Source organism: Castor canadensis, chromosome 10 (assembly GCF_047511655.1).
Source record: "Castor canadensis chromosome 10, mCasCan1.hap1v2, whole genome shotgun sequence".
Classification (NCBI taxonomy): domain Eukaryota; kingdom Metazoa; phylum Chordata; class Mammalia; order Rodentia; family Castoridae; genus Castor; species Castor canadensis.
This window is the reverse complement of record NC_133395.1, coordinates 96,723,335-96,745,678: the sequence shown is the minus strand read 5'-3', so window position 1 is coordinate 96,745,678 and position 22,344 is coordinate 96,723,335.

Here is a 22,344-nt window from a genome sequence, read left to right as displayed (position 1 = left end):
CCACTCCTCACTCAGATGGATCCTGGGTCTCCTCACTCAGTTAAAGCAAGTCACAACCTTGGATTCATGAAGACAATGTTGTACATATTGATATTCTGACAACATATCATCAGAATTTTCCACCCAGAGGTCCTTTGACAATGTCTGGACAATTTTCAGTGTCACAATTAAGGACAGAAATTCCCACTGACATTTCATTTTTAGACACCATCCATGCTGCAAAACATCCTATGATCACAGGACATGTGAAGAACAGGATATTATCTGACCCCAATATCAACAAAGGTGAGGCTGATTAACTGACATCAAGCCCTGAAAATGATCAAAATACATAGAAATGCAAAAATGCATAATGAATTTTGATGTATGCAATCTATTTTTCAATAGTATAGCATAAAAACCATTAGAGACACACCCTGCACCTCATTATGCAGGTCTTCAGAGGCACAGATGCCCAGTCTCATGGATGTTTTACTTGGCTTGTGGACAGTAGGGATGTGAGCATGGTCCTAAGAGTGAATAGACAGCTGTGATAAGATTCAGGATGGAGAGGATAGACAGGGTCCACACACAAGCTGGAAACTGGGCAGCAGCTCTTTCTGTCTAGACTCAGTGACATGAAAATAGTGCTGTGCTGAGACTCTGATTCCCATCTTTGTGTAGATGGCAATGGGCATGTGAATGCCCAGCACAAAGGGCTAATGGGAAGATAAGGCTTGGATGACACCTGGGTTTCTAGTTCACGGTGACAGGATTCCTAAGGAGGATACATATGTGGAAATATTTATTTCTCTGTTCATAGTTGTTATCAATGCTCATGCTGTGTTAAATTTTGAAGGTTAAATCTGGTCAAGAATCTGCATAATGTTTTAAAAAAATCCACGGTAGTACTTAGATACCCTTATTTCATTGCAAAATACTAAATCAATGTAAACATTTCCAAAATCATTATATTGAAAAATGATGGCTATAACAATGCTTTTGATCATCAATTTTGGAAGATGTGGCAGTACCGAAGGTTAAATTAATTCTACCCCTTCTATTTTTCAGTAATCATTATTGTAAGTTTTAAGAGCAGAGAAGTTCCTTTCTTCATATTTGACGTAATTGAAACTTCTATAAGAGTTATCATCTTTCTTTTTTACTCCTTTCATTCCTAGAGTATCATAACAAAACTTCCAGTCTTATATCTCTTATATATCAAGTAACATATTAGTAATGATAGCTTGTATAATTTATTGTTTTTAATAATTACAATAAGAATTTATTGAATAAGGAGGTCCTCACAACACTGTTTGTAATTTTTTCCTCACTGAAAATCTTCTCAGAAATTGTTCTGGCAGACATGCTCACATCCTTCCCAGTCATTGGTGACTGCTGATTTGACCATTTTCAAATGGTTTATTTGTGCACTGAGGGTTGATTTTTATGATTACATTATTTTTCAAATTCTAATTTAAAGTATTTTTATTGAATTTGAAATTTTAATGTATTTTATTTTACCTAAGTTAACAGTACTCTGCTGTATTGGGTTGTCTTTAAATATATTTGGCTTTGCACAACCAATCTATTTTTGTAATTGAAATACTGGAACTGTAGTTTGACTTTTTTGTTGAAGTACAGCATACAAACCATAAAGTACAAAAACCATTAAGTCCTTAGTCAATGTAATAAGACATATTAAAACAGGTGTGTAATCCAAGTCATAATGCCTTCAAGTGGCCTGGCTGTTTCCACTATTTCTCTGGGAATCCAGCCACCAGTTGAAGGAGGATTTAGCCTGAGTCCTGAGCTATGGTGGTCTCCATACAGAAGTATAGTGTCATTGGAAAAGGGCAGAGAAGGCACATGGTTACCAGATCTATCTTGGAACTTTCAGGCAAACCTTTGCTCAACTTACCTGAGAGAGTGGCCCTGTGTTCTGAATGGAGCACAGAAAAAAGTTGAGATTTAAAAGCAACATTTCAGATCATGCTGGAAGCTCCATCCAGCAGATACATTGGTCTGTCATTCAATTATTATTTATTAATAATTAATAACTAAATAATAATTTAGTTATTATCTGTTTCAGGCTGGTAAATCCTGGGCCCTGTGAATTCAACACCTGAGCTCTACACTGAGCTACAACCCTAGTCATATATTAAATTATATAAATTGTCACATCTTTTTATTGATAGATTATGTTGCCTGATATGGGAGTACTATATGCATGGAAAAAATCAGGAAAGCATCAAATACATCTGTTCAAACATTTAAAGCACCTGCTTTGTAAGTGGGAATCCCTGACTTCAAACCCCAGATTACCAACCCCACCCTCAATAAATCTAAGAGTTGGAGATGTACGTCAATTGTAGAGCACTTACCTAGAACATGAGAAACCCTGGGTTTGATTACCAGCACCATTAATTAATTAATTAATTAATTACTAAAAACCCACATCATTGGAGTCTCAAGGAGCAACACAGGTTCTTTAACAAAAGCAGCTCATAATCAAATGAGGTTCACAGGATTCTGAAAAGACTGAACTCCTTAGTTTCGTCACTACAGTAAGTGAGCCAGATGCTTTCACAGTTTTCATTGGAAAACAACGACACTCATTTGATTACTCTTTTTTTCTGTTGCTTTTGCATTACAGTGGCAGAACAGAATAGCTGAGGTAGACGGAGTCTGGATGTTCTACAGTCTAAAACATCTACTATCTGGTGCTTTACAGAAAAAGTACATTAACCCATATTTTAGAAGAACATAACAGACTGGCAAAGAGTAAAATAAAATTGCACTTTACTAAGTCCAAGTATTGCCAAACAGTCTGGGTTCTTTGACTCATGCCTTTAGTTCCATCTATTGAAAAGTATAGATCAGGAGTATCAAGACTCAAGCCGCAGGTGGGGTGGTAAGTGGAGTGGAGGATGTTAAGACCCTACTAATAAGCTTGGCATGCTGGTGCAGGTCTATTCTCCCAGGTATGCAGAAGGCATAAATAAGAGGATCATCATCCAAAAAAACAACTAAAACAAAAACAGGTACAAGTGTGGTTCAAGTGGTAGAGCAGCTGTCTAGCAAGTACAAGGCCCTGAGTTCAAACCCAATAGAAAACAAACCAAAAAAAAACATATAAACTGAGCCTGGCAGCTCATGTTTGTGAATCCCAGCACTAAGGAGACTGAAGCAGGAGGATCTGGTGTTCAAAAACAGCCTTGGCTATGAAGCCAGACCCTGTCTCAAATAAATAAATAAACCAAAATAATGTAAGATTTTAAAAAATATGTCTGGCTCATTCAAGTTTTGGGTAGATTTTTCCCCAAAATAGAAGTCAGCTTTTGGTACTGTCTCTCAATATTCCTCAAAACTACACTATGAGAAAACAGGAGCATAATAAACAGTAAATGGAAAAAGAAAATTAAGGTTTTCACACTACACTATACAGGTTTAATAAAACCTTGGTCTCCCTATTCTCACAAAAATGCACTTTGACTAACTGTGCTATAATTTCAGTGTGTCTCGCAGGCTGAAAAAACTGGCATTATCTCTGCTACCCCATTGTGATCTTGTGCTCCCTGCCCAGGGCATGGCTTGCGTCGCTGTAGACACTGACAGCTCTGGCACCTTGGTGATCAAGAAACACAATCTGGCTGGTGGTGTTTCTCAAAGCTTGGCTCTGGGGCCATCTGCATAGAAATGACACCAGGCAGAGACTACCTACTTGCATCAGACAGGGAATACAGGCAGCATGCAATCCCATCCAGGGTCCCCTTCCATCCTCCAGAATTCCCTCCCTCCTGGCCTGCAGGGGCATCTACTAGTGCCAAGCATGCCTCTGCTTAGTAAGTTTGCTTGGGGAATTTCTGCACATCTCCACAGACATGTTCCCAGCTCCAGTGCACACCTGCACCATAGCTGTTTGGCCAAAGCCACAAGGCCGGCTGCAGTGGGAGGGCCACCATCACGATGCAGAGGTCACCATCCCTAGCAGCCCCCTAGATAAGCTCCTCTTGTTGCATGAAACAGGGAGAGAAACAAAGTCACTGAGACCATTTTCACAAAAACTCGGCAGTTTTTCTCGAACATGCCAGGTGTAGGACATTGAGCACTCCTCGAAATTGCGCATCTGTTGGAGTAAGATTTGATTTTCTCTTTTTTAAAAAATCTCTCTTAATGCCTTTTACTGGTGGGGGTGGCCTTCTAAGGAGAATCTCATAGTGCAAGAATCCAGTTTGGCGGGGCTGCACCTGATCCTAAGTAAAGCTAATGACAACAACTGTTTCCAAGTTAGGTTTGTCACCTGACAGTTATTTCCTCTTCAACTGTTAGCTTTTCTGCCTCTGTTACTAGCAAGGCTGTGGCTGTGAGATCTCGCAGGCAAAAAGGCCATCCCTTTGCCACTGAATCCAATTGCTTGGAGAGATAAGCCACCTTCCCATGTCATGAGCCCAGATATTGGGTCAGAACTCCAATTTCCATGCAGCTTCTGTCATGCACATAGAGGAAGAAAGGCTTTCTCACATCTGGGAGTCCCAGAGCTGGGGGACTGACTATTGCCTCCTTGGTGGCACAAAAAGCCTATTATTCAGACTCCCAGATTAGGGACTCCCTTTTCCCCACTTTATGGCTTCATACAAAGGCTATGCTAGCAATGAGAAATTAGGTTTCCAAATCTGGCAGAACCCAGCCACTCTCAAGAACTGATGTTTCTGTTTTCTTGTAGTTGGAGTTGGGCTTGAGCAGACAGCTTGTTTTCTTTCTGTACTAAGTTTCTGCTGGGTAGGGAGGTATGAAATCCCAAATATTTGACTTGGTCTTGGCAAATTTGAGCCTTCTTTTGGGGTACTTTGTATCCAACTTTTCATAAGAGACAGAGTAAGAGCCCTGTCCATTTAAGAAAGTCTTCTTAATTACCTGATGCGAGGAGGAGCTCATCCACATATTGTAAGAAAGTGCAGCCAGCTTCCTCTTCTGGGTATGCCCACAAATTTGATGTCTGTGCAGTTCCAAAGATAGTTGGTGCATTTTTGAAACCTTGTGGGAGACAGGTCCAGGTAAATTGCTGTTGCCCCCGTGACTGGGGGTCCTTATATTGGAAAGCAAAGATGAGTTGGCTCACACTTGCTAACTGGATACAGAAGAATGCATCTTTTAAGTCCAAACATGACAAGCAGGTTGCTTCTGCTGGTATCAGGGCCAGCAAAGTTTATAGGTTTGGAAACACCAGCTGCAGAGTCACTGCTCATTGATTGACTACTTGAAGATCTTGCAATGGAGCCTAAGCAAATATAAGAAAATAGAAATAATACCGTGCATACTATCTGACCACAATGCAGTAAAAGTAGAACTCAACAACAAAAATAAAGACAAAAAACATGCAAACAGCTGGAAACTAAATAACTCATTACTTAATGAAGAATGGATCATTGATGCAATAAAAGAGGAAATTAAAAAGTTCCTGGAAGTCAATGAAAATGAAAACACAACCTACTGGAACCTATGGGACACAGCTAAGGCAGTCTTGAGAGGAAAGTTTATAGCCATGAGTGCATATATTAAAAAGAGTGAAAGATCCCAAATCAATGACCTAATGATACATCTCAAACTCCTAGAAAAACAAGAACAAGCAAATCCCAAAACAAATAGAAGGAGAGAAATAATAAAAATAAGAGCTGAAATCAACGAAATAGAAACCAAAAAAACCATACAAAGAATTAATGAAACAAAAAGTTGGTTCTTTGAAAAAATAAACAAGATCGATAAACCCCTGGCAAACCTGACTAAAATGAGGAGAGAAAAAACCCAAATTAGTAGAATTAGGAATGCAAAAGGCGAGATAACAACAAACACCATGGAAATACAGGAAATCATCAGAGACTACTTTGAGAACCTATATTCAAATAAATTTGAAAATCTAAAAGAAATGGACAGATTTCTAGATACATATGATCATCCAAAACTGAACCAAGAGAAAATTAATCACCTGAATAGACCTATAACACAAAATGAAATTGAAGCAGCAATCAAGAGTCTCCCCAAAAAGAAAAGTCCAGGACCTGATGGATTCTCTGCTGAATTCTCTCAGACCTTTAAAGAAGAACTGATACCAACCCTCCTTAAACTGTTCTATGAAATACAAAGGGAAGGAAAACTGCCAAACACATTTTATGTAGCCAGTATTACATTTATCCCAAAACCAGGCAAAGACACCTCCAAAAAGGAGAACTATAGGCCAATCTCCTTAATGAACTTTGATGCAAAAATCCTCAACAAAATAATGGCAAACCGAATTCAGCAACACATCAAAAAGATTATTCACCACGACCAAGTAGGCTTCATCCCAGGGATGCAGGGGTGGTTCAACATACGAAAATCAATAAACATAATAAACCACATTAACAGAAGCAAAGACAAAAAACACTTGATCATCTCAATAGATGCAGAAAAAGCCTTTGATAAGATCCAACATCATTTCATGATAAAAGCTCTAAGAAAACTAGGAATAGAAGGAAAGTTCCTCAACATTATAAAAGCTATATATGACAAACCTACAGCCAGCATTATACTTAACGGAGAAAAACTAAAACCATTCCCTCTAAAATCAGGAACCAGACAAGGATGCCCACTATCTCCACTCCTATTCAACATAGTACTGGAATTCCTAGCCAGAGCAATTAGGCAAGAAGAAGGAATAAAAGGAATACAAATAGGTAAAGAAACTGTCAAAATATCCCTATTTGCAGACGACATGATCCTATACCTTAAAGACCCAAAAAACTATACTCAGAAGCTTCTAGACATCATCAATAGCTATAGCAAGGTAGCAGGATATAAAATCAACATAGAAAAATCATTAGCATTTCTATACACTAACAATTAGCAAACGGAAAAAGAATATATGAAAGCAATTCCATTTACAATAGCCTCAAAAAAAATCAAATACCTAGGTGTAAACCTAACAAAAGATGTGAAAGACCTCTACAAGGAAAACTATACACTTCTGAAGAAAGAGATTGAGGAAGACTATAGAAAGTGGAGAGATCTCCCATGCTCATGGATTGGTAGAATCAACATAGTAAAAATGTCAATACTCCCCAAAGTAATCTACATGTTTAATGAAATTCCCATCAAAATTCCAATGGCATTCATTAAAGAGATTGAAAAATCTACTGTTAAATTTATATGGAAACACAAGAGGCCATGAATAGCCAAGGCAATACTCAGTCAAAAGAACAATGCAGGAGGTATCACAATACCTGACTTCAAACTATATTAAAAAGCAATAACAATAAAAACAGCAATGTACTGGCACAAAAACAGACATGAAGACCAGTGGAACAGAATAGAGGTTCCAGATATGAAGCCACACAACTATAAGCAACTTATCTTTGACAAAGGAGCTAAAAATATACAATGGAGAAATAGCAGCCTCTTCAACAAAAACTGCTGGGAAAACTGGTTAGCAGTCTGCAAAAAACTGAAACTAGATCCATGTATATCACCCTATACCAAGATTAACTCAAAATGGATCAAGGATCTTAATATCAGACCCCAAACTCTTAAGTTGATACAAGAAAGAGTAGGAAATACTCTGGAGTTAGGAGGTATAGGTAAGAACTTTCTCAATGAAACCCCAGCAGCACAGCAACTAAGAGATAGCATAGACAAATGGGACCTCATAAAACTAAAAAGCTTCTGTTCATCAAAAGAAATGGTCTCTGAACTGAAGAGAACACCCACAGAGTGGGAGAAAATATTTGCCAACAATACATCAGACAAAGGACTGATAACCAGAATATACAGGGAACTTAAAAAACTAAATTCTCCCAAAACTAATGAACCAATAAAGAAATGGGCACGTGAACTAAACAGAACTTTCTCAAAAGAAGAAATTCAAATGGCCAGAAAACACATGAAAAAATGCTCACCATCTCTAGCAATAAAGGAAATGCAAATTAAAACCACGCTAAGATTCCACCTCACCCCTGTTAGAATAGCCATCATCAGCAACACCACCAACAACAGGTGTTGGCGAGGATGCGGGGAAAAAGGAACCCTCTTACACTGTTGGTGGGAATGTAGACTAGTACAACCACTCTGGAAAAAAATTTGGAGGCTACTTAAAAGGCTGGACATCGATCTACCATTTGATCCAGCAATACCACTCTTCGGAATATACCCAAAAGACTGTTACTCCAGAGGCACCTGCACATCCATGTTTATTGCGGCACTATTCACAATAGCCAAGTTATGGAAACAGCCAAGATGCCCCAGCACTGAAGAATGGATTAAGAAAATGTGGTATCTATACACAGTGGAATTTTATGCAGCCATGAAGAAGAAGGAAATGTTATCATTCCCTGGTAAATGGATGGAATTGGAGAACATCATTCTAAGTGAGGTTAGCCTGGCTCAAAAGACCAAAAATCGTATGTTCTCCCTCATATGTGGACATTAGATCAAGGGCAAACACAACAAGGGGATTGGACTATGAGCACATGATAAAAGCGAGAGCACACAAGGGAGGGGTGAGGATAGGTAAGACACCTAAAAAACTAGCTAGCATTTGTTGCCCTTAATGCAGAGAAACTAAAGCAGATACCTTAAAGCAACTGAGGCCAATAGGAAAAGGGGAACAGGTACTAGAGAAAAGGTTAGATCAAAAAGAATTAAGCTAGAAAGTAACACCCACGCACAGGAAATCAATGTGAGTCAATGCCCGGTATAGCTATCCTTATCTCAACCAGCAAAAACCCTTGTTCCTTCCTATTATTGCTTATACTCTCTCTACAACAAAATTAGAAATAAGGAAAAATAGTTTCTGCTGGGTATTGATGGGGGGGGGAGAGGGAGGGGGCGGAGTGGGTGGTAAGGGAGGGGGCGGGGGCAGGTGGGAGAAATGAACCAAGCCTTGTATGCACATATGAATAATAAAAGAAAAATGAAAAAAAAAAGAAAGGAAAGGATAAAAAAAAAAAAAGAAGATCTTGCACTAGGCAGTAATCAATGGTGCCTGACTTCTGTACTGACAGCAAGCGAGTGTTCCAGGCAGATTGACAAGGTCTCAAGATTTCATACTTTAAGAGTCTCTGGAAGTAATGAGATATGCCTTTTCATGTACTTATCAGGATTGCATTCTTACTGGGATGACTTCCAGATTTATTTCCATTACCACTGGAAGAATATTGACAGCTAATCCCAGAAGATTGTTTTGCACCCATACTCCCAGGACCTCAAAGGGCATCTCTGGCCCCTTAAAGGCAGTTTCTACTGAATGTAATTTCCATTCTTCTTCACGGGGTGTGATGAGAGCTAAGACCCTAGGGGGCCCTGAGCCAAAGCTCAAGCCTCTTGTCCATCCTTCTGAAAATTGATTTGGGCCCACAGCTTACTTAGCATGTCTCTGCCCATCAGTGCCACTGGACATTCTGGTACATACAGAAACTCATGAGACACAAGATGCATTCTCAGAGTACATTTTCAGGGCTGGAGAAATGAGCAGCTAGTCTGGGTCCCTGTAGCCCCTACAATTGTTTGGTGTCTTTTTGAAATTGTTGCCATCCTTAGGGTCACCACGAAATGTTTAGTGTCGGTGTCCACCATGAAATCTACAGGTTGGCTCCTACTGACATACATACCATGGGCTCTTGGGGCCAAGGAGGAAAGAGCCCAGTCAGCTCTAATCATCTGCCCACTCAATGCCTGTGAGCCCCATAAAGTCCTTTCTCTTTTGTCTCTTTGTGTCTGCGGTGGAGCTGTGGGCCCTCACTTCTCCAGTGTTCTTCTTGGTGACAGAAGGCACATTGATTCTTCTTTAGGGGGTCAGATCCCTGGGGCCATGCTCATGGGGAGTTTCCTAGGGGTCCTCCTTTGCCTGTTCCTCAGCCTCTACTCTGACTGGAACTGTGTCCTCCCTGTGCAATTAATGCTGCTGCCAGGAGATCTACATTTTTCTTTAATTTTTTTGTTCTGCCTCCTTTAGGGCTTCCTGGTCTCAGTTGACAAACACCTTACTTGACACTTGCAGGAACATGGATGCATTCATGCCTGCAAATCCTTCTAATTTTTGTAAATTTCTTCTAATGTCCCTCTGGGCTTCTCCCATGAAGATGACTTTTTTTTAAAGTTTTTTATTCATTTTTTCACATGTGCATATATTATTTGAGCTATTTCTCCCCTCTCCCCACTCCTCCTCTCTCTCCTCTTCATCCTACCTAACTTCTAGGCAGAATCTATTCTGCCCTTATCTCTAAGTTTGTTGAAGAGAAGACATCAGCAATAATAAGACAAAGTGTTTTTGCTAGTTGAGATAAGGATAACTATACAGAGACATTCCTACCATTGCCTCCATGTACAAATGTGTTACAACCCAAGTTGATTCATCTCTACCTGACCTTTTCACTAGTTCCTCATCCCCTTTCCATGTTGATCTCTGTCACGTTAAGGTCTCTGTATTATTTCCTCTACAGTTGGGACATCAAACACTTTCCTGTTTCGGGTTTTCTACCTATCCCCATACCTCAAAATGTGCTCTCACTTTAGCACATGACCCAAGTCCTACAACATTGCTGAATTTGCCCTAGGTTTAAAGTCTGCATATGAGAGAGAACATACCATTTTTAGTCTTCTGAGCCTGGCTAACCTCGCTCATAATGATGTTCTCCAGTTCCATCCATTTACTTGTGAATGATAAGATATCATTCTTCAGGGCTGTGTAAAATTCCATTGTGTATAAATACTACATTTTCTTAATGCATTCATCAGTAGTGGGGCATCTTGGCTGTTTACATGACTGGGGTATTGTGAATAGCACTGCAATAAACATGGGTGTGCAGGTGCCTCTGGAGTAACTTGTGTCGCATTTTACTTGTCAAAGTGTACCATCTTTTTCATCCTCAGTAATGCGATTTACTCTTTGGTATCCTTGTAATAGATATAATTGTGTGGATGTTTTCTGTTTCACTATGGCTTCTGTTAGAGTAGATAAGGACCGCCTGACCAGTGACAGAAAGCAGGGAGTATAAGACAGCCCACACTCTTAGCTGCTCAAATGTGAACGCTGGAACCTACCTCTCTAACTGCTGGAACACATCCTCCTGTGGCTCACCTCTTGTATGCCTCAGAATCTATACCTTATGAACCTTGACATAAACAGTAGGATATTAAATGTCAGTGTAAGGGGACATCAGATGAAAAATAGAAACCAATGGCACTACTTTAAAACTGCATGGAACATGAGATCCTGAAGCACTCTGGGTTCTCTTCTTATTATCTCCTTTTCCACAATAAAATTCCAGTTAAAAGACTAAAATACAACTCTATTGAATCTGGAGAGCTGAGAATATGATATCCTTTTACTTAACTAACATAATGGAAAGTGGGTCCAGGCCAAATATATCAAGTCCCAGTTAAATTGATTGTGAACACAGGAAAAGATTTATATCAGGGCAGTACAATTTGACAAGAGAGGAATTTGCTTGAAACTGTCATAATGATTTGTAATATCCATGGAGCCAGTAGGTAAGCAGCCAGTCATGACTGAGATGGGGAGATGAAATGAAAGTGATGGGAATTGATGATTCATTCCATATCTCTAGATCATACTGCCATAAAAAAGAATTGAGGGTCTCACTTAAATAGTCTGGGATATGGTCTAGGCATGAGAGATTTTGAAAGCTAGCAAGTGATTCTAATATATAAAGTTGGACACAGGGGGCTTATGAAGTTCAAAGATTGACAAAATGAAAATATACCAAATATGTGGCATACTCCATAGAAAAAGTATAGCATCCTTTCACCATTGAAGAAATTTGTATTCCAACTTTAACAAAACAGTTTGAATACCACACCAAAACACAGAAATGGATGGATGAGGCCTATAGCTTCCATAATCGATGCGCATATGCCCAAATGTTTTAAATACAAGAATAAATAAGAATAAGAGCTATATTGAAATTAAAAATACAAAAACCTCTTCCTCCAGTTGCATATTGCAGAATTAGTATATTCATTATCATTTTCAAATAGACAGTTTGAATTCTGCCATGTTTCCTTCCTTCCCAGTCCTATAATGAGATCAGGTCCACAATTTGAAAGTTTTATTTTTCATCAGTGATTATCCTGGAATAAATCCTCAAATGAAACTTTTTTGTCTCCCTCCCTTGAAGGAACATTAATATATCAAACATAAAACTTAGGAAGTTTTGCATATTTACACTTCTTTACTATTCTAGAGTGCTATGAAATACTACAAAGAAATCATTTTCAAGGAACACTTTTTAGAAATAAAAATACAGAAGTGGGGGGAGTATAGTAAAACACAGTAGAATCCCTTTAACTTAAGATATTTTGGGTGTAGATATTGGGACTATTCATAGAAATGCTTAATGGGTGACCTGACCTATTGTTGAATTCTCCTCTAGAAAGTCGAAAAAAGTATCCTTGGTTTAACTCCATGTTCTCCCTTCCTTCTTAACATTTTGAGTGAATCCTTTTCTGCTTTTCCTAATCTGCTTTGGAAAAACACTCCAAAACATTCTTGAAAATTCTTATCCCTGTCTAACCAAGGTGACCCAACATCCAGGGTGCCTACTCTCATTTCTGTTGGTGCCTTTCCTGCTCTTCCTCAATGTTTATGGAAAGGATCTACCCCAGGTTTGCCAAGAGGTCACATGGCTCCCTTTAAAGCTCAGCCCCAAGGCATCACTGTCTCCCATTTAGTAAAAGTGAGACTACACTTGGAAATTAAGCCAGTGGCCCCTTTCAATTCTTCTCACACTGTGCTTGAAGATTTCCTTAAATACTAGTTTGAGGTTTTTTTGGTTTTGTTTCTTTGGTGTTACTGGTATTTGAGCTCAAGTTCTGACACCTGCTAGGGCCTTTACCACACCAGCACCTCCAACAACCACTCTTACCTGGGATGATAGACATACTCCACCAGACCAAGCTTACTTGGTTGAGGTGGGGACTCACTACCATTTCGCTCCAGCTCACCTTAGACCACCATCTTCCCAGTCTCTACCTCACAAGTAGCTTGGATTACATGCATGACGCACCACCTCTGGCTTTCTCCAGGTATTCTTAAGACTGAGGTTTCAACAATTCATGTCCATTTCATCTGGGTTGTGCTCATCTTTACTCTTTGTCACTCTCATTGTCAACTCCTGGAGCCACTGATTCTTCTTGGTGGTAATGTCAGGAAAAGATCATGTAGGATTAGTGGTCATAGTCACCCACTTGAGTGTTCCCATGTGATGTGTCCAATGAGACATGTATTGTCTGACACAGGTGAATAACTTGCAGCATACAACTGTGTTCTTGTACATCTGTTACCCTGTCTCCTGCCAGCCTTCCACAGATGCCAGAGCAATAGACAGCTTGAAGAGATTATTGGGGTATAGGAAGACTGTGAATCCTCTGTTTATTTCTCCATGATATGATTTCCCTATGTCTAAAGTCCACCTGCTTTTCACAGCTGCTCTCTCTCCATTTTCTTCTCATACCTCAAAATTATTTCCAATTTCAACTAATTGGAATAGTAATCATAATATTTTGTTTTATCCCTGAATTTTCCAATATAAGAAGATCTGAAATCAGATAAATAAATGCATATACATTATATACTCACCAAATGTGAATAATGAAACATGTATCTAGAATATATACGATATGTGTTTCTGGAAGGTGTGTTATCCATTATGTGAAACAAAAAATAGATCAGATATTCATGCAAGTTTTGTAAGTTTCCCAGGACTTATCTCCCCTAGTTAGTTTCTCTAACAGTGTTTCCCTTGAACTTTGATTTTGCTTGGTTTTAAAATGTCTTCCTTTCCAAAAGCATAGCCCCTAACCTGTGTCATTTCCTTGTCTTCCTTTACATTCTTAGGAAATGAACCTCTGTAGGATTGATCTCATTCTCCTACTGTGTTTTCTCTTCAAGACTTCTTCTGTTGATCAGCTGATGTAACCTCTGTCTGGTCATATCTCAAAATTCCATGGGCTCTTGCCTGGTCTGGACTTCCATCTTCATGTCCTGTTTGTATTGTGAGCTGTACTCCTACCTAGTGCTGCTATTATGATACATTAGTGCCATAGGTAAGCCCAGCCAGTTGTTGCCCTTATTGCATGAAGATCATCTTTTAGCCTGCTAAGTATACAATTCTCCAGAACCCCATTTTTTATTGCTGTTTGCGTCTTCCCAGCTACCCAGGCTCTACTACCTTTTCCTCTGGGGGCATGCCCTTCATAAATCACTAATGAGGATTCTGTACTTGTTCCTGCTTTGAGGGAACCAGACCACATAAATCCCTAATTTTTATATCAGACAGGACAGAAAACTGTTAAAATTAATGTGAAGCCACCTTGATTACAAAAAACTGATATCCATTTTATGTTATTATTGGGAGAATGACAGGTCATGGTGTCGGTGTTGTCTTCAGTCCCATGTCTCCAGCCCTTTGTCAGTATACATGGTTTGACCAGGTTTCAGTATCTGTACCTCATGGACTCTGACATTACATGGAGAATTTTAAATGATACTGTAAAAGGATGACAGTCCAAAGGAGATGCCAAGGGCAGTATTTCAAAGTTGCATAGACCATGAGCAACTTAGGCAGTCCTTATACTCTCCTTATTTTCTTTTCTACTTAACATGTCCAGTGCTGAGACTAAAATACAGCTCCATTGAATCTGGAGTTCTGAGAACATGAGAACCTTTTATTTAACACATTTAATGGGAAGTGAAGTCCAGGGTCAGTTATATTGAGACCCAATGAAATTCATTGTGAACAGAGGACATAGTTAGAAAACTTATGGCAAATTTAAATAACTTATGAAATTGTTATGTAGTTAAACTTCTATTCTGTTCTAAAATACTATAAATTATGAAATGGGTATCTGTTTTGAAGGAGCACTATGGAGATAGAAAAATGCAGTGATGGAGAGTATAATAAAACATACTGCAACCCGTTTTAAGTTAGATATTTGTGGGTCTAGATATTGAGACTGCTCCTAGAAATGCTTTATGCATACCCTGGTGTGGAATTTCCTTCAAGAAATAAGAGGAAAGTGTTGGGTTCTTATTGAACTCACTTCTCTCCCTTCATTTTCCTTTTCTGGTATTCCTAATCTGCTTTGGAAAAGCACTCTGAAGCTTTCTTGTAAATTCTTATCACTGTCTATCCAAGGTGACCCAACATTCAGGGTGCCTGCTGTGGCATCCATTAGTGCCTTCCTTGCTCTTTGCCAATGTTTATGGAAAGGTTCTGCTCCAGGTAGGTCAAGAGGTCATGTGGTTTTTTTTAATTCTCAGTCTCAAGGCATGACTCTCTCCTCTTTAGGAAAAGGTGGGACTAGACTTGTATCTTGTGCTAGTGGCCCCTTTCAATGCTTCCCACACTGCATTGACAGCTTCTTTAACAGTTTTGCTTTTCTTTTTTGGCGTAGTTGGCATTTGAACTCAGAGCTTCCCACCTGTTAGGACCTCTACCACATCACTGGCTCCAACAGAACCTCTTTGCTGGGATGACAGGCACACTTGACAAAGGACAGCTTAATTGGCTAAGATGGGGTCTTACTACCATTTTGCTCCAGCTAACCTCAGACTACCATCCTCAGTCTCTGCCTCAGAAGTGGTTGTGATTACAGACTTTGGCCACCACTCCTGGCTTACCTTATGTCCTTAAGACTGAGGGTTCAACATTTCATGTCTACTTTACCTGGGTTGTGCTCATATTTCCTCTGTGTCACCTTCAGTGTGAACACTTGAAGCCTCTGATGTTGCCTGGGGGTAATGACAAGAGGTGAAGGTTGTACAGGATAAGGGGCCAAAGTCTCCCATTTACAGAGTTCCAATGGGAAGTTCTCCTTAGCATCCAGGGACTTCAAGGCCTTGATCCATGTGAATTACTTGCAGCATTGAACTATCTTCTCATCAGTCCGGCCTCTGTTTTGCTTTCCATTGGCTTTCTACAACCCCAGCCAATCCTCTGCCCCTGGATTCAGTCACTCTGTCTCTTGCTAGCATTCAACAGATGGCAGAGCAGAAATCCACCTCAGGATGTGATTGGGGAGAGGCAGAGTATGAATCCTCCACTTTTTGTTCCAAGTGGGGATTTTTCTCCTGGTGTCTAATAGTCATCTCCTTTTCACATCACTTTTTTTTCCACTTTCTTCTCATATTTATAATTTATTTCTTATTTCAACTGACTAGAATGGTAATTATGATATTACCTCCAGTTTCCAATGTAAAAATTTGTGCTGTCAGATAATTAAGTGCATATACATTATATACTCATCAGATGAGAATAATGGAACTTGTTTCTAGAACACAAAGATTATATATGGCAAGTGTTTTATATGTATTGTGTATATTGGAAATACATAAAATATTTGTGAAAATTTTGTAAATTTCTTAGGAATACTCTCCTCTAGTATTCTGTCCTAGTGTTTTTTCCTGAACTTTGATTTTGCTTAATTTTTATCAACTCTTCCTTTCCAAAAGCACAGACCATATTCAGTGTCATTTCCTTGCCTTGCCTCATATTGTTGGGAAATATTGGGTTTTATTAAATCTGGTTTCCTGGAATATTTTAATAAAATGGAAGTACCTTTGTCTCCTGGTAATCTTATTATTATTACTGGGTATGTAAGATCTGTCTCCATAATGATAATATCAGAGTTGTGTATAGGCTTCATATCCTCATTGGACTTTCTGGACCCAACCTACTGTCTTTACTTGATGGTGCTGTTATGTCCCAAGAAGGGTAAGATAGCAATGGCTAGTGTTATTTTCAGAGCTGAATTTGGATGCTTGTTTGAAATGAAGAAACCTGCCCATATAGAGGGTGATGCTCCTGAAGGCTCAGTTTACATACACACATGGAATTCAACATGGCCTCATTGAAGCCACCAATGTCGTGAAATGGAGGATTATCAAAAGAATACTATTGTTCAGCAGGTGCAGAATAGAATGCAGATTCCCTGGGTCAACATACAGGGGTAATCACTCTTGTGCTTTTTGAATGCACTTACTCCTTATGATTCTCTATGTAGATTTGAGCTCATTCTCTCACTGTGTTTTCTCTTTAAAGTATGTTGTGCTCCACAGCTGATGTAATCTAGGTGTGTCCTTACCTTGAATTTTTATGAACTGCTACCCTGACAGTTCCTCCATCTTCATCACCTGTGTGCATTGTGAACTATACTCCTCTTCAGTGTTGTTGTCCAGATACATTAAGCTCCACAGGTAAGGCCAGCTAGTTGTTATCCTCATTGCATGAAGAGCTTCATTTAAGGTACTAAGTACATGCAGTTTCCCAGAATCCCACAATTTCTTGGCTTTTTTCCTTTCTTTCAAGCTTCCCAGGTCCACTGTCTCTTCTTGGTCCAATGCCTTTAAAATTACTTGTACAGTTTATCTTCTTATGCTTGCCACAGCAAACTAGAGCATGTCAATCCTTAATTCTTAATTTGGATATACACATGAGAAGGTGCTCTTATTACAAAAACTAAATTGCGAACTAGGCTTTAGGTGTGAGGCACGTGCTGACCTGGAATCTCTTTTTCTTCAACCCAATGTGCAGAGCCCTGTGCCCATGTTCATGGGTTTTTTTAGGCACAATGTCTGTATCTTATGGACCCTCACATTAACTGAAGGATATTAAATGGTACTGGACAATTGTTCAAAATGAGATGCTTATTTCAGTACTTCACAACTGCAAAGATCATAAGATTCTTACTCAGTTTGTATTCTGTCTTTCACAATGACAATGAATCTGGATGTTGAGAATATGAGGACTTTTATTTAACTAACTGAATAGAAAATAGAGTCCAACACAAATTATATCACAACATAATATGATTGATTGAGAATATAAGAAAAGTTCTGCATCAATCCATTTCAATTGATAAGGGAGCTATTTGCTTCAGACCGTCAGAAAGAATAAAATCCTTAAAGCGAGTAGGACAGGAGCCAGTCATGAGAGAGATGGGGAAATGAAATGAAAGTGATGGGATCAGTGGTCTATTTAATATCTACAAATCATGATTCCCTGATACAAGCACTTGGGTTAATGAATGCCTTGAACACACAGATGAGCATCTCATGTAAATAGTCTGGGATGAGTTATGAGCACCAGTAGTTTTAAGAAGCTCCTAGGTGATTATAACATATTTATAAAATTAGGAGCACTTGTTCATGATGATCTCAAGTTGTCAACATGGAATTTTTCCACATGTGTGGCTTATCAACCCACAGGAATGCTGAGCATCCACTACCTGTTGATGGAATTTATATTTCCCTTTCAACAAACTCTTTGTATACCACAGCAAAACATGGTGATGAATGAATTTGGCCCATCACCTCCATACATGAAACACACATGCACAAACTGTTGACAAAATGAAATAAGAAGTAGTAGCTACACTGAAACTCAGGGTACAAAACATACTTCCTCCAATTACACATAATGGTATTTAGTATTTTCTTTTGCATTTATTATAAATCTGGCTGTTTACATTTTACCATGTTAGTGTCCCAGTTCTCTAATGAGATCAAGACCACAATTTGGAAATTTTAATTTTGGTCAGGGACTTTTGATGAAATAAAATCCCCAGATAAAACTTTTCAGTCTCCCTTCCTTGAAGGACATGTAGTAATACAATGTTTGTATGTTTACACTTCTTTTTTCTTTTTGGTTGTGATGCTAGGATTTGAAGTTAGGATGTCACAATTGCTATTCAGGCACTTTACCACTTGAGCCACTCTGCCATCCCTTCCTTGTGTTAAGAATTTTCAAAATCTGCTCTTAAAAAGTATTTGCTTATACTGGATTTGAATCATGATTCTCCTGTTCTCTTCCTCCTAAGCAGCTTGTTTTACAGGTGTGAGACACCAGCTCCTGACCTCTATGCAATTTCTGAATGCCATGAAATACTAAAAGGAAACTTTTCTGAAGGAGCAGTATTGAGAAAGAAAAATACAAACAAGGGAGAGTATACTAAAATTTATTGCAATCCTTTTAACTTTAGATGTTTGTGGGTCTAGCTACTGGGACTAATCCTAGAAATGCTTTATGGGTTACAGTATGGAATTGCCTTCAAGAAATTAGAGGAAAGAGTTGTGCTCTGGTTGTATGTACTGCTCTCCCTCACTCTTTCCATTTATAGTGAATCCTTTTATCTGGTCTTTCTTGATCTGCTATGGAAAAACTTCCCAAAGCTTCCTTGTAATTTCTGATCCCTGACTAGCCAAACTGACCTAACATCAAGAGGGCCTACTGTGGCCTCCACTGGGTGCCTTCTTTGCTCTTTCTCAATGTTTTATAAAGAGGGTCTGCTCCAGAGTTTCAAGAGATCGTGTAGCTTCAGTTAAAAATTAGCCCCCAATCATCAGTGGGTCCTCTCTAATAAAAGGTGGGACTGGACTTGGATGTTTTCTGAAGCCTCCTAGATCTTTTTCCTGTGGCTTTGCCAATTTTCCACGCACTTTTCCTTTTGGTGTCATAAGAGGTGTGCTTCTCCTTCCCACAGAAGTCCTTCTGAATGCGACTCAGGGGTGGTAAGAACACCCATCATCGAGAAGTGTGGAAAGTCCTAGGTTTGTTTTGGATAAAGAGGATGAGGAGGAAGATGACTAATATCACTAGCTGCTGGGAGAGACAAGGAAGGAGCACTGAATCCTGCCCCACAAGCTAGACTGAAAGTTTAGACTTGTTTTCTCTGCATTGTTGTGGATGCCACCTTCTACTTTGTCACCTGAGTTTCAGTAATTTCACTCATTCAACCACAGGAGCTCAGGTGGTCTCTGCCCTCTTTCATCACTTTGCAATACCTTCTGGTGCATCCTTGACTAGACCCTGACCAAGATTCTAATTTGATTTCTCTCTCCCTGTCTAAGATACCAAGTGTTGCTGGAAATAACCAGAGATATTGCTGATTGAAACAAGACCATATTACAGAAAGTACCTTTCCCACTTGAAGAAGTGTAAAACAACAAACCAACTGAATGGCCAAATACAGAACACTGAAGAGTTTTTTCATGATTGGATTTGACAACCATGAATGACTCTTGACAGTTTTCACTCCAAAAGGCCAGTTTTATTGGAGAAATCACATTTCCCTAGTCTCTAATTGTGATGAATGCCTATGACCAAGGCCAAGGTCCATAGACACTATTGAGAGACCTTAATCCTAGCCCTCACAATTCCTACCCTGCAGAAAACCAATGGCAGGGGCAACCAAAAGATGACAGCAGACCAAATTGAACCCTGTTGCAGGATTGCAAGTGGTAGAATCAGACAGTATTAGCGTTTAATATTTTTGCTAAAGATGTGTAGCTTCAATTTAAGCACAGGAAATTATCAGACACATGAGGAAAACAGACAAGACAACTGACCTATTTCCTTCAGTCATTTCTTTGTCTATATTTGTTTTTGTTCACATTCAATATTAAGAAGTACATTTTCTCTATGAGTTGTAATTTTAATCCAAAGTTAATATTGATCAGAATAATAATGTTCATTTATGTTAATCACTGTGGACTCGTGTTTTTATTAAAGTTCAATGTTATAATCTTTTATTAATTTGATCAGTATTGGGGATAAGGATATAAATTAGCAGAAGCATTCTTATTTTCCTATTTATATTGTACACTCTCCCATGTAAATTAGGCTATATTTACCATATGTAAAAAAAGGAATTTATTATAGTTCTTTATCCATGTTGTGTGTGTGTCTGTGTGTGTGTTGACATTTAGAAAATATTTTATTGCTTTGTGCTTAGCATTACCCTACAAACATTGTTGACATCTTTGGCATATTTTAATTAAACATCTGATAGTTGGTCTATGAGTTTTATATGAAACCATTCTACTTTAACTGGGGCAATCAGTGACATTACCTGCTTTCTTCATTTCTATCCACTGTGCCTGTTCTTTATAGTGCCATGTCAAACCAAAATATTTCTTCCACCTTATCCACACCTTGCATGTTGATTTACACCAAAATTGAATCTATTAATCTTCATGAAAACTGAATGTCCACATTCACAACTTGGGTAGCATTCATGCTTGACTAATCTTCAGAATGCAGTTAGGAGGCTCTGAGATTTGCAAGCTTCATACTCCTTTTCTACTGCCTTGACAGGTAGCTTAGAGGACAGAAGTTACTTGAGTATTAGGTATATTGCCTTCATTTTTGAGATAAGCATGGTATGTATTTGGATTCTGGATTTCAGTGTTATTCTACTAGGACATGAAATTTCTACCAGGTATTTCATTCCTTCTTTTCACTGCAGGTCTACAGTGGATGACCATTCAGGTCTCCTGCCTTTCTTCAGCAATTCTGAATACCCATGTTTGAGCCCTCTGCCCCATGGAGCACCTTCCTTTCAGTTCCTCAATCGCTAGTGTTTTAACCAAGAGCCCTGAAGTGTTTGGAGTATCCACACTGCCCCTCTGGGAATAAGTCTTCCTATGTTCTGCTATGTAGAGACCTTTCCTCTGCCCTCTGTCTATTCTTCTCCTTTTCTGTTACATGGCTTCCAGACTTTGCCAAATAAAATAATTTCAGATCTATGTTATTTTCTAGCCCCTGGTTGTTTGGGAGCAAATTTAATAGTGGTATTTTTAATCTGAATTAAGCCCTAGGTCTTTGAAATATATGTTGAGAGATTCAGCTACGATTATCCTAGATGACTTGTACTCACCCATCATGTACTTCTTCAAATGCAGAAATTCAATGGCACACAAAAGTAGACTGATTCACATAGTACTACATTGTTCTATGTTTCTATGCAACATTTTTGTGACAAAGTTGACTTGGGTCCCTTTGGGTATATACCCAGGATTGGATCATATGGAAATCCAGCTTTGAATTTTTTTTGAGGAACCTCAATAGTGACTTATAGAGGGGCTGAACTAATTTGCATTCCACATTGATACTTATAGGAGTTCCTTTTTCCTCACATCCTCACCAACATTTGCTGGGTTTTTGTTGTGGTTGTTGTTGTTTCCTTGATGGTAGGCATTCTGACTGAAGTGAGAATGAATGTCAATATATTTTTGCCATTTTAAAAAATATAATATTTATAGCTTAGATAATTTGATAAATAAAATCTTTGCTTTCATTCTAAATTTGGAAGTTCTATGCCACTTTGTACAATGAGGAATAAAAAGTACTAAAACCAAACTTGTCATTCTATGTTCATGTAGCATAAACCAATTTGTACCTGACATGTAACAGCAGTTTTTAAATTCTCTTTAGAAAAATTTTAATTATACACATTTATTAATATTTTCTGTTAAATACATGAGTTAAAATCAATGGCACCAAGTTCCTTCTTGAAGAAAGAAGAGAGAAAAGT